This window comes from Montipora capricornis, chromosome 8 (assembly GCF_036669925.1).
Source record: "Montipora capricornis isolate CH-2021 chromosome 8, ASM3666992v2, whole genome shotgun sequence".
NCBI classification, from domain to species: Eukaryota; Metazoa; Cnidaria; class Anthozoa; order Scleractinia; family Acroporidae; genus Montipora; species Montipora capricornis.
The window spans coordinates 42,682,365-42,694,864 of record NC_090890.1 but is presented as its reverse complement, the minus strand read 5'-3'; the positions used below and the strand labels follow the sequence as shown (position 1 = coordinate 42,694,864).

General features: G+C 40.4%; 1 protein-coding gene across 1 annotated transcript in view; it reads right to left on the bottom strand.

Annotated features, from left to right (window-relative positions):
• LOC138059412 (retinoschisin-like) overlaps positions 1-12,500 on the bottom strand; it is a 143,100-nt gene that overhangs the window by 55,734 nt on the left and 74,866 nt on the right. The gene's annotated exons all lie outside the window — the stretch shown is intronic.

The window sequence follows — 12,500 nt, the reverse complement described above, 5'->3', positions numbered from 1 at the left end:
GAATTTGAATTTTCTGTCGTAGCTTCAACACCGCACCTCTTAATTCAGTTCCTGGAAAGTTGCGCTAGTTTTTAGAGGTTAAACAAACCGACATAATGACGAAAAAGATTAATAGACCTGAAGTTGCAATTTTAATGACGTTTTCGTTACCTTCTTGTCGTAGATCTTAAACTCCGTAATACCCGTAAAACGGATGCGCACCGAGGGCCAAAAGTTTATCGGTAACTCTGGTGCACTGGCACGAATTATCTTCGTAAAATAAGGACCTTTTTATATTATTCCAGAGTTTGTATCAGAAACAAAAAACAATTTTAGAATTGTTGTTGGGCCTCTCCCCAAAATACCTTTATATTCAACAATTAATCAAGCAGTTTTGCAAATCTTTTGCCTTTGCACTTGGCTCGTGTAGGCGGTCTTTACTCAAGTTCTGTGTTATGGTTATAGCCAAGTATCTTAGAAGGTAGTTTCCGATTACACGAAATGATCTAACTAGACGAACATCGGCAGAGAATTAAAGAAGTGTCAGATGAAGAAACATAGAATATAGAACAAACACTACAGTATGTTGTGAGACTGATCTGACTTCGGCTGACCTGACTTTGTCGAGTTTATTAATTCTAATCAGAGAATTTGATAGATCTTGATACTTGCGGAGTTCGATTTTACTTACCAGGTTTTAATGCAAAGACGCGGCTGTCACAGGAGGTATCTTTTTGTAGAAAGGCGTTGCATCCGAAAGAAAACAGAAGAGCCGAGGCAAAAAGAGTTTCGAAAAGCAGTAACATCGCGGCGGCTACAATTAATCGAAAAAACACTTTTGAAGTCCGGCTCGATCTGGCCGCAGACAACCCCAGGGACGAATGAAAACATATTGTCGTTGGCTCCTAATTAAGAATAAGACGGCTTAAGTTTTCCGTCTTTAAATAATGAAAGCATTTGTGTCTTTGGAGAGACAAGAAGTGTCATGGCGTGCGAATAATTAGCTAATGAAGCTTAATTAATGTTTTGTTATTGAAATTTTATTGAAGTTTAGTGTTGCTGGGAAAAATTCAGTCTTATCTCGGTGGTCTCCAATAGTTTTCTGCGTTTTTTCGTGAAGTTATTTTAAATAGTTGACTTTTCCTTCTTCGTTGAGTTGTTCAAAACAAATTACGAGATTTTCAAACAATAACCATCTGAAACAGCAATGTTTGCATGAAAGCAGCGCGCAGGTGACAGTGACAAAGACCTCCAACTAATGCGTCCACGAGGAGCCTAACTTGGGTCACGAATGTGGGTCCCCGGCGCTGTTTAGGTAAAAAAAATTAACCTAAATCTCAGTGAAAGTTGTAACAAGACTCACTAAAAAGGAAGGGCAAGAGACATAAAGGGAGAGAGAGGTGTTAATCTCGACACGTTTGTTGTGCCGACTTCGTCATTTAACAATTATTCGCCTCAGGCTCAGTGATTATCTGTGAATATTCACCGATAATCACTGAGCCTGAGGCGAATAATTGTTTTAGTATAAATACACAGGTGATTATTTCAAAAAAGAGAAAAAAAACATTTCAAAGCGAAATCATCTTCACTTACAGTGGGAAAACGACTACTGGCAGCCATTTTGTCCGTCGAGGTGATTATCGGCTGATAATCCGAGATAGCAAGCCAATGAGAGCGCTCGACTTTGTATAATCACCTGTGTGTTTATACTAAAAAGTTTTAAATGACGACAAATATTTCAAAGGACTTTAAATTAATTTTGAGTGACGTGTCAAAAAAGTCCAGACACACAATAAATCAATTTGAAATATTTTCTATAACACGGTTTACAACGGCCAGCATCATGCAATTCAAAAATGGAAAATTATTTCCTAACTTTCAGGCTACCGAGATGCAACTTGTTTTGCCTGGCATATACTTTTCTCAACAGCAACGGTGAATTGGTTCTTTTCTGATTTTAAAGCAAACCATTTTTAAGTTTTATACTTATGGAACTCGATAACTTAGGAATAAAACTCAAAAGCTACTACACCTTCAAACATCTGCTTCCCTAATTCTCCGGTTAAACATGAAACGTTAATGATGTATTAGTGTATTTGTTAATTTATGCACAGGCAAATTATTTGTTAACGTTCAGGCTACCGAGATGCAACTTGTTTCATTTTACCAATCTGTCGAGTTTTCTCTGCAGCAAGCTACAACACAAAGAGAGGGTTTACAATACAAGCAGAGGGCAAGACGTCGCTAACTCTGTTATAATATCATCATCATCATAGTCATGTTTCTTTAAAAAAAACCGGGAACTAGGGTCTGGTGATAGAGCGGAGGGGTTGGCGCAGTGGTAAGATCTCTGCCTTCCAACCCTAAGGTCCCGGGTTCCATTCCTGGTTATGCCGAGAGTGGTATATTTGGCGACCTTCTTTCCCGCTAAAGTTCACTCAGCTTTCCATCCTTCCGAGGTCGGTAAAATGAGTACCAGCATGCATGGACTGCTTAGAAGCGGCTGCCATTTGCGCCTGTATATGCTTCCAGTCCCCTGGGGGTAAATTGATCATTGTAAAGCGCCTTTGAGACGTTTGTGATAAAGGCGCTACATAAATGCACCACTTTACTTTACTTTACTTTACTTAACATTGTGTGGGGGACATCAAAAGGTAGAGTCTTTTTTTTTTCGCTTTCGTCCACCACTACGTTTCTTGCCGTGTGGCAAGTTTGGCCATCACATTCAACAGTGTTGTACGCGCGCTTGCGCCTCGTCTATCGGTATCCATGGTGATGGTTTATTCGTTGCAACTGTTTCGCCACGTCAGTTCAAGCTTTAGAATGGTGAACGAGCCTAGTCTTGAATATCTGAGCGACGAAAGCTTGAGCATGCTGGTGATCAGGTTTTTGCGTTGTTGGCTCCTAGTTAAGACTAAGACGGTTTAACTTTTCGTCTTTAAATAATGAAAACATTTGTGTCTTTGGAGAGACAAGAAGTGTCATGGCGTGCGAATAATTAGCTAATGAAGCTTAATTAATGTTTTGATATTGAAATTTTATTGAAATTTAGTGTTGCTGGGCAAAACTCAGTACTTGCTCGGTGGTCTCCAGTAGTTTTACGTGTTTTTTTGTCAAGGTATTTCAAATAGTTGATTTTGCCTTCTTCGTTGAGTTGTTTAAAACAAATTATGAGATTTTCAGACAATAACCATTTGAAACAGCAATTAGATGTTTGCATGAAAGCACCGCGCAGGTGACAGTGACAAAGACCTCCAACTAATGCCGTCCATTTACCGTTGTGCGACGGACCTGTATTTATGAATTCAAAATGAAAAAAAAATTAATGAACTTGATTAAGTGTCAACTGTATTTACCGCTGAGGCACTAATTTGGAACCCTGTACAGAAATCTAATCATATCAACTCATATAGTTTCATATCAAATTTAATGACTTACGCCCCGTCCACACGTATCCGAATACAGCTGTTTCGGGAAAGGTTGTCCAAAAGAAGCGTAAGAGCGTTCGCGACAATGCCGAAACGTAGTGTGGGATATATTCAATAAAATAAATTCAACTTGTAGTGAACGCCCAGAATCGAAGATGCTACGACCGTCAAGTAAAGACCTACGGTGGCGAGCTATTTGAATGAAAGAGTTCTTAGGGTATAGGAGGTTTTGACGTGAGGTCATCGCCGCCATGCTGGTAGACTTTTTAGTTCGTCCACCAGATGTTTTACATTTCTCTATTATTATTGGTGTCCCTGGAGGTTGGTTGAAAACGTCCTATAGCGTTGATGAAAAGGCAGTACGCATGCGCACATTTACCGACATTGAGATATGAGTGAGTTTCAAAATTCAGTCAAATGATCCACGCCATGAATTAGTAACAAAGGGTTAGGATTCACCGTTTCTTAAAATGTGTCATTCTAACTGAAAGATCAACTTACTTAGCTATTACACCATTGACTGTCAATCACGCGACAAATCAAATAAAATCAAAGGTCAATAAACAAAGTAAATGTTAATCAACGAAACATTCTCCGTCCCGATAAGGGTGTAGTCCTTATCTCTAACAGCTTCTGGCTAGTCATCACCTTCTGCAGGGTGTATGAGGGTGATCTTGGTTATGGGTCGGCTGTACATTCCCGTCGACGTCTTGACTTCAACATTTTGCACTGGACCGTCAGGTCCAGGGTGTACTTCTAGGACCCTTCCAAATGACCATTTTCCCCGGAGAGCGTTGGGACCTGATACTACTACGATATCATCGGCGGGTCTCACGTTCCGCCTTTCCACCTGCCATTTCTTCCTAGGTACGAGTGACGGGAACAAATGCCTGTTCCAGCGCTTCCAAAATGAATCGATGATTTTCTGCACGAATGCCACCCAGTGGCGTGAGTTGTTTGTTCCCTTGAAAGGCCCTTGTGGAATTTCTGACGACGCACGTCCTAGAAGTATGTCGTTTGGGCATATGTAACTGCCGTCGTCCGGGTCATTTGGTATCCTACCGATTGGTCGCTGGTTCGCCAGATTAGCCACTTCCAGTAGAATTGTGTTAGTACCTGACAATGGAGTTAGTACCTGACTGCCAACAGCTTTCTTTAGCGCACTCTTACATGTTTTAACTGGTGTTTCTGCACAGCCATTTTGATGCGGGGCACCTGGCGTGATGTACTTCCACTGCATCCACTTCTCTCCACAGAACTCTTTAACTTCTTCCTCGTTTATGTCGCCTACAATCTGATGTAGTTCTTTCTCGGCACCGACAAACTGAGAGCCGTTGTCACTCAGTATGACTTCTGGTCGACGTCGTATGGCTAAGAATCTTCTCAGGACTTGAAGAAACTCCATTGTTGTAAGGTCTACTGCCATTTCCAAATGGACAGCCCGTGTGTTTAGGCATGTGAAGAAAACTCCGTAATGCTTTACGGTTTTGTTTCTTGAGATCTTGACGTTATAAGGCCCGAAATAGTCGCACGCGGTCAAGTAGAACGGTGGGGTATACGGAGCTAAGCGAAGGGCGGGTAAATTTGCCATTAATTGAGTCTCCGCCTTGTGTGCTATTTCTCGAGAGAGTCAACATTTGAAGTTCACTTCTTTGCTTAGTTTGTTTCCTTTCAGAATCCAGAACTTCCTTCTTGTTCTGGCGGTCGTAGCTGCTACCCCGTTATGACCGTACTGGTGGGCATGTCTTGTTATGAACCAGGAGATCCAGTAGTTACTTGGAAGAAGGGCGGGGTGTTTTGCGCCATAGGAAATGATAGCCTCGTCCACTCTTCCTCCAACTCTAATTACACTTTTACCATCCAGAATTAAAACGGGCTCAGTGATTTGAACTCTCCCTTTTCCTTTCGGCGATGTAAATCATTTTGAGCTGCTTTGATCCAGAAAAGCTCTGCACTCTCTAGTTCTTCAGGAGTTAGTGGACCGTTTCTTCCTTCTTGCGCGTGCTTTCGTAAACTTATCTTCTTAGCTAGCCTTTGTATTCGTACTGTTACCCGTATCAATTTTCTCCAGTTAGAGAATTACTTAAGGTTGATTGCTTGTTCAACTTTTTTTACTTCGCAAACTGCTTTCACTTGACGACGTTCCATTTCTTCCTCTGAGACAGCTTTCATTGTTTCTTGGGGCCAAAATTCCTCAGGTAGTTGTAAGAAATCTGGTCCATTGCTCCATCTTCAGTTCAATTCCTCCACTCGTATTTCTCTTGAAGCTACGTGAAGGGCTTTGTAGCCAAGTAAGCGTTATCGAACTATCAGTGAAAAGCCTCGTCCCAGTCGACTGTAGTTTGCCAAAGAACTTGCATTCCAATCTTGGCCCTTATAAGGACGCAAGCGGTGGATCCTCTCGCGGCTCGCCTCGCTCGCCGCACGCGATTCATCGCTCGGGCCCAAAAATCACGCGCGCGACACCAATGGACAGCTTGCTCGAAAGCTAACTTTTGATCAGTGGGGTTTCTCAAAAAATTGATTTGAGAACAAAAAGGACGGTACAAAGACGTTGTTATTGATTTGACTGGGTGATGTACCAGTTCTCACAATGTACATGAACAAGATACAAGTACAAGGACACAGTGATTTTAATGTATCGGCAAGAACGCGTGGGAACCATAATTTTAAGGAAAGGCCCAAGAAGAAATGTACAAATCATTTCAAATTTTCATTTTTCAATCGCTCAATAACAGACTAAAATAGTATTCCATCGAACATTATACATACACCTCCATTAAATAGTTTTAAGTACTGTCTATTTGATCATTTGTATCATTTTTAGTAGCTGTAACTTGTGAATGACGAGTACGCAATCTAATTAGGTTAGCTTTGGGCTGTATTTAAATTTTATTCTTCTTAATTTATAGTATGTTTAATATTGGGGAATATTCTTTGTATTGAAATTTAGTTTCGTTCAACTATTCTCTAGTCATGGTCTTTTTGTATTTTTTTCTTTCTCCATAGTTAATTTATTTGTATTAGCATGACAACGAGTTATTAAACTTAATTTGGGTGCTTAGTTACCTGGCCAATGAATGAAAAAGGGGCTAGAGTTAACCTTACTTTCAAGGCTGCTTTTCTTATGTAAATTCCAACTGGAAAGTTGCCTGAAAACATCATCTTGAACATAAGAAAAAGGGGGAGCCTGCATCATATTTATAAATAGGCACACATTGCGTACATGTGGTAATGCAGTAACACGGCGCTTTATTCCATATTGTCAACTGAGCTGCGTTTTTTCTTCCAGGAGATTCAAGTTGTCTGCGTAACATGTAGCCCCAATAGAACACTATATTGTTTTGGTATTGTAAATCATTAAAGTGCCATGGTAGATGTCTTAACTAAATAGCCCCTAGGAAGACAAGTGGTTACTGATAAAATACTAAACCCAGAAAGATTAAAGAAAATAAAAGGGAATAATTGGCTTCGAGGCTGACGTGTTGATCATTTTCAAGTTCCGTTCTCAATATATAAATTCACGTTGCTGTAATCACTTCGTGACTATTTCAACCTTTTAAATATGACAAGGGTGTGACAGTACCTGAAAAGTGACACTGGGCGGAACGGCGCTTAATTAGGGGAGAAAATGAAAATTTATCCTCAAGTGCTGACGTTCTTCATAAAACTTCAAACTTGGCTATTTCACACTGTTTGTTTGCTGACGAAGGCAAAGAAATGGACAAAAGTGAAAAACGCACGTGCAGGGCGTGCAAAGCTATTGTTTTTGACACTAAATATGCAAATTTGTGACGTTCTCGTTGCCGTCGCCTTGTCGTTGCTTAAGCTTCCTTCTTACACTCTTACAATCCACCATAACAAGGTCACCACCAGCAGTGAACCTCACTTTCATTTGAAGGCCAGGTAACTAACCACATAACTGTAGAATTCAGAGGCACCTTAAAAAAATCACAGATTTAAGGTGGCTCTGAATCCGCCAGACATAATTTTTTTAAACTTTGCAGAAAGTTTCATCTTGCCCTTCTGATTACTTTTCAGAAGTACAAAAATGGGCGTCACCCGAGTTCGTTTTGATATGTAAGCAAATAAAGACAAAATAAAGGGTGTTTTACAGAGCTTCCCTGTTGCCACGGTGACATATTATGTCACAAAAATGACTGCATCTTGTTCAGCAATAACCCGTGTTTTATTTGGTATCACAATATTGCTAATACATGATACAGCGTTGTAGTGCCGATCCTTCTAATAAGAGCGTTACTTGGAAGCATTGAAACTGTTTTGAGCCACGTTAAGCAACCAGACAAGACAAACAAGTCCGGATAACTTCAGGCCAAGTCCTGGATTCACTTATTTCTGTCAGATCGATGTTTTCCCCAATGCCTGTGGATCCTTTGAGAGGACGAAAGACGATACTTCACATCTCGCCGCAGATTGCAGAAAATGGGGAAAAGAAAAAGGCGTTGATAATGTCGGTAAACGGGGGCGTGATGTGTTTCGAACTCTGAATAAATCTCCTGCGTTTGTTGAAGCTAGGTATTACTGGAATACAAACCCAAATTTACCCAGGTGGGACTGGCATGACAAGGAGAACAATGCACAAATTAAGCACATCGAGTCAGGGTGGCTCAATTGTTATCAACCGTGCTTCTCTCCTCCGCGACCCAGGTTCAACTCTGGCCTCGAGGTCAAGGCTCATTATGACTCCGAAGGTTTTTCTCCGGGTACACCAGTTTTTTTTCCTCATCAAAATCGACTGTAAATCAATAACATCCGGGCGGATACCTTTGTATAGGAATAACCTCTGGTATCTCTCCCTTTCATTGTATTGAATGAATGAAGTTGGAATTATGATTCATTCTACAATAAATCATGAAAACTGATAAATTCTTCGGTAACAAAGGCACTGATGAGCCCGTACATTCTTTGTAAAATTTCGAATTTTCAAAGCGTCATTATTCAGAGATTATCTGGTGAATTCCCCTCCAAGTTTCAGAGATAGCTCATTTTTATGCAATGCACTTTCATTATTCATTGTTGCAACAATAGGTCTCCTGGTATGTTTTGTTTATGTTAGTCAGACGGCACGACATAGAGGCCCGCAGGCAGTTATGGGGTTGTAAACAAATGTTTTGTTTCTAAAGAAACTGTGGTGCTGCGTCGGTGGGTGAGTAAAACAGGAAAATTTGGTTTTTATCAAACGTGTTGATAAAGGTCAGAGAAGGTCAGAGCGAATGGGATTGGTTAGGATTTTTTAGGGGTTTTGCAGGAGGATTTTCATCATACTACGTCTGTCAGTCGTCCTCGTTTTAATCTCGATCGGGTTTTGTCTTTTCTTTAGTAGTTTGAATAGGTGCGAACTGTAATTATCACATAATTTTTCCCTACGTAACAAAGTATTATTGCCCTTTCCCCGGGGTCTGGTGCCGGTGAATATTTTTCGGCTATATCTTAAGACTGGTTTTATTGGTGGTTTTTCTTATCTGGTACGGCACAATCGTATAGATTCATTAATATTTTATTCCTAGTATGTAATTATCAGTTACACGCGGTATCCAGTTCGTTTGCAAAAATCATTTACTTGTTATCGACGTCTTTTCATTTTAATGAGGTAGTCTTTCTGAGCTTCCTTTGCTAAGCAGACTGACCTGCGTACTCGATATACTATTCAAACTCATGAAATATTCATCATCCCGTGCGATGACGTATTAGGCATTATATAAACGTGAATAATATATGAAAAGTTGTTCGGTTCGCAAAGACTGCTATGGGTCCGGATCAGCCCAATAGCGGCTAGGTCCGAAGAGAATTTTCTGCAATCAGGATCTCGTCACTACTCCCCGGTCGATCAGTCATTTGATGCACGGCTAAATTCCCCAAATCCAGATTGGCTGGGAATAGGCTGGTGATCCTAAGTGAATAAGGCAATCAGTTCTTTAGTGGTGTTGGAATAGAAAAAGCAGGGTATGTCTCAGGATTCGATTTTATTCTTTATTTCCAGTCAAAATTTGTTTCCTTGATTCATCTATTTATTATTTTTTTTTGTGAAACCGGTTTTTCAAGTGAGTGGGTATCTGTGTGAGCCCGATTTTCAGGTGAGCGGTATTTGTTTGAGACCCATTTTCGAGTGAGCGGGTACCTGTGTGAGCCGATTTTAGAGTTAACGCACTCGTTTGTCGAGTATTTTTTATTACAGGGCACCGGTATCGAGAGCTTACGAAAAGAGTTGGAGGAGTTAAAGGAGGCAGCCGACCTCATTCTTGTAGACAATACCATCGTATACCTTATATTCATTCTCGGGTCAGGAGAGATGACGGCGCACCAATTTTCCCTTTAGCTTTCGTAAACAGGCGATGCCATTTGGACGAGTTTGTCCTTTGCAAATGAGGAAAAATTTCTTAATCTACGACTGTAGATTAGCAGCGTATGTCACTTAGAATTAAAAAAAAAGACTGACAAAAAACGCCGCAAGCGATTTGTCAATATGGCATTCCCTTGTTGCCTTGACTTTTACGTCGAGCTGTGGTAGCCATCTTCTCTCGAATTGGGTCGGTAATTTTCTCCCTTCACTAATTTTGTTGCTTATATAATTATCTCTTTTTCCTTGGTTTCTTGTTTTATAGAACCAAATTGGTGAGACGGGTGTTGTGGGTGGATGTTTTTCCCCGATTGAAGTCTAGCAAATGGCTGCGAAGAGAAATGTTCAATGGGTGTGGTCGGATGGAACCCCCGCCCCAGGTCTAGGGAGATTACTAATGTTGACAGCTTTTTGTTTGGCGTTCTGAGTGTTTATTCTGGGGAATTCGCGTCTGTGGGGGAGATGAACTTTCGGGATCTGAACCTTTTTCTAGCAGGCTAGTTTCATAATCTTGTTGGCGCTTGGGATGTCATTCTAAAGGGTTACGAGAGTAGAGAGACTATTTTCAAATTCATCTCTAGCGGAGTCAGAGTTCTGGATTATCTTCGTCCCTTTAAAGGCGTGTTTAAGGGTGTTCACTATGACAGTAATGCTCCTCCGAGTGACGCCTTCCTTAACCATTCGTCTTGCAAGGGATTTGAGAATTTTATATCAAGAGAGATTCGTTCCCGCATTTTGACGGGGGCTGTAAAAGTAGTAATTCGTTAATGCGACCCTGCCGTTTGGTTGGAAGAATTTCACGTTTGTTTATCAGTTTATTGGCCTCGCCTCTGTTAGATTGTCTGATTTCTACCAAAAGCAAAATAAATTAGTTGGATTCACGTCAGCTTTCAGTCAATAAATTATAGTGTTCATGTCTGATATAATTGTTGTACTAGGGTTAGGGACAGGGACGAGTTAGGTTTGGGGAAGATTGATTTTGCATTAGGAAAGTTATAATTAGGTTGCGTGAAGATATCTGTAAACAGAGATCGGATATGTTTTGTTTGGACTTGGGTGGCTTCTTGGAGAGCGAGACTGGGATCACTTATCACGTACCTTAATGCTGATTAGTCAGAGGAGGGGATAATGAACTATTTTCACATTAAAATCCCGAGGGAATGGAGTCAGAATGGACTCCTTTCACCTATCCGTAATGCCATTCTTTTTTTTTTAGGGGGGGGGGGGGGTAGGGGGTCGCGTAAAAACAATGCTAAGCATGGAAAAGTGTTAAGAGTAGGCCTGTCACGATTGCGTTGGAAAAGACCACAAGATTGTGCTTTGAAAATGAAAAAAAGTTCTTAAATAGTGCTCGAATTTTCAAAAGCTGCTCGATATTTAGAAATAGTGCTCAAATGTTGCTAATCAATTTGAAACATAACCTTGTAGATTTTCATTAGTATGCCTTTTTTTCCGAAGTATTGGCCTTCCGCTGTTTATATATGTTCAGAGAAGTAAAACATTTCGTTTTTGAGCAAAAGACTTCCATTATACATATATATGTTTTAAAGACTGACATAGTTTGAAATTGTTTTTCTTCCAACACAACACTGACTGAGGCTTAGAATGTGTCACAGTTCAATAATTCAATAAAAGATAATAAAAGAAGCCTAGTTTGCTGCACACTGTTTTCCCATACAAAGAGGCGCTCAGCACTAGACCTGAAGAAAGAGCTCAAATTGTTTGCAAAATGTGAAAAAGTGCTGAATTTTGCTCCAAATTGGAAAAGTGCTAAAACAGCCGATCCCAAAATAAAACACTTGAATGATGGAAACGTTGAGATAACGTTGAAATATTTTTTCTCGAATAATGTTATTTCTCTGAGCCGGTAATTGTTTGGATTACTTTATGCTTCCAGAGCAGGAAAATAATGTTTTTCGTAGCTTTTCTGTTGCCTAATTTTAGGCCCGTACACACTAATGCGTTTTCGAAAACCCTCCTTTTCAAAAACCTTCGGGTCCTTGAAAACGAATAAAAGGATCTGCGTCCACAATGGCGACTGAAAACGAAGATCTAATGCATTTTTGTTACCAGGCCATGCTCGGACAATTTCTTTGTCCTAATGCGCATGCTTCAATAGCGCCAGCAAAACTATCGGACGTTTTGGCGCCAAAAGTGAGGCTGCATGTGATTATGACGTAACGTGTATTCGAAGGCTTCCCTTTTCGCCGTCCACACTACAACGATAGACCTCCGTTTTCAAAAGTCTCCACTTTCAAAAACGTATTCGAAAACCTCAGTTTTCGTGTTTTCGATCGTTTTAGCGTGAACGAGCCCTCAGTCTTGCTTTCTAGCCAATCATGCAAACATAATTCATTGACCAGTGTACATAGCAGAGAAATGAAATGAAATCAATGAAACAACAACAACTTTCATAGGAATCCCAACTGGCCGGCGACAATTTACAAAAACAGCCGAGAATTTGAACCAGTGGCTACCAGGATCAAATTAAAGGATTAGTCAGAACGGGTCTTAAATCGCCTCAACCGCTGGGCCGCACTTCATCCTTGTACATTGTACATGGCACATTTTGAGAACTGGTACATCATCCAATCAAATCAATGAAAACGTCGTTGTCCCGTCCTTTTTGTTCTCAAATTAATTTTTTGAGAATCCCCTCTGATCAAAAGTTGAAGAGGTAGTTTCACATCAATGACACAAAACTTAATTTTCTGAGGATGACCAAAAACCAAGGT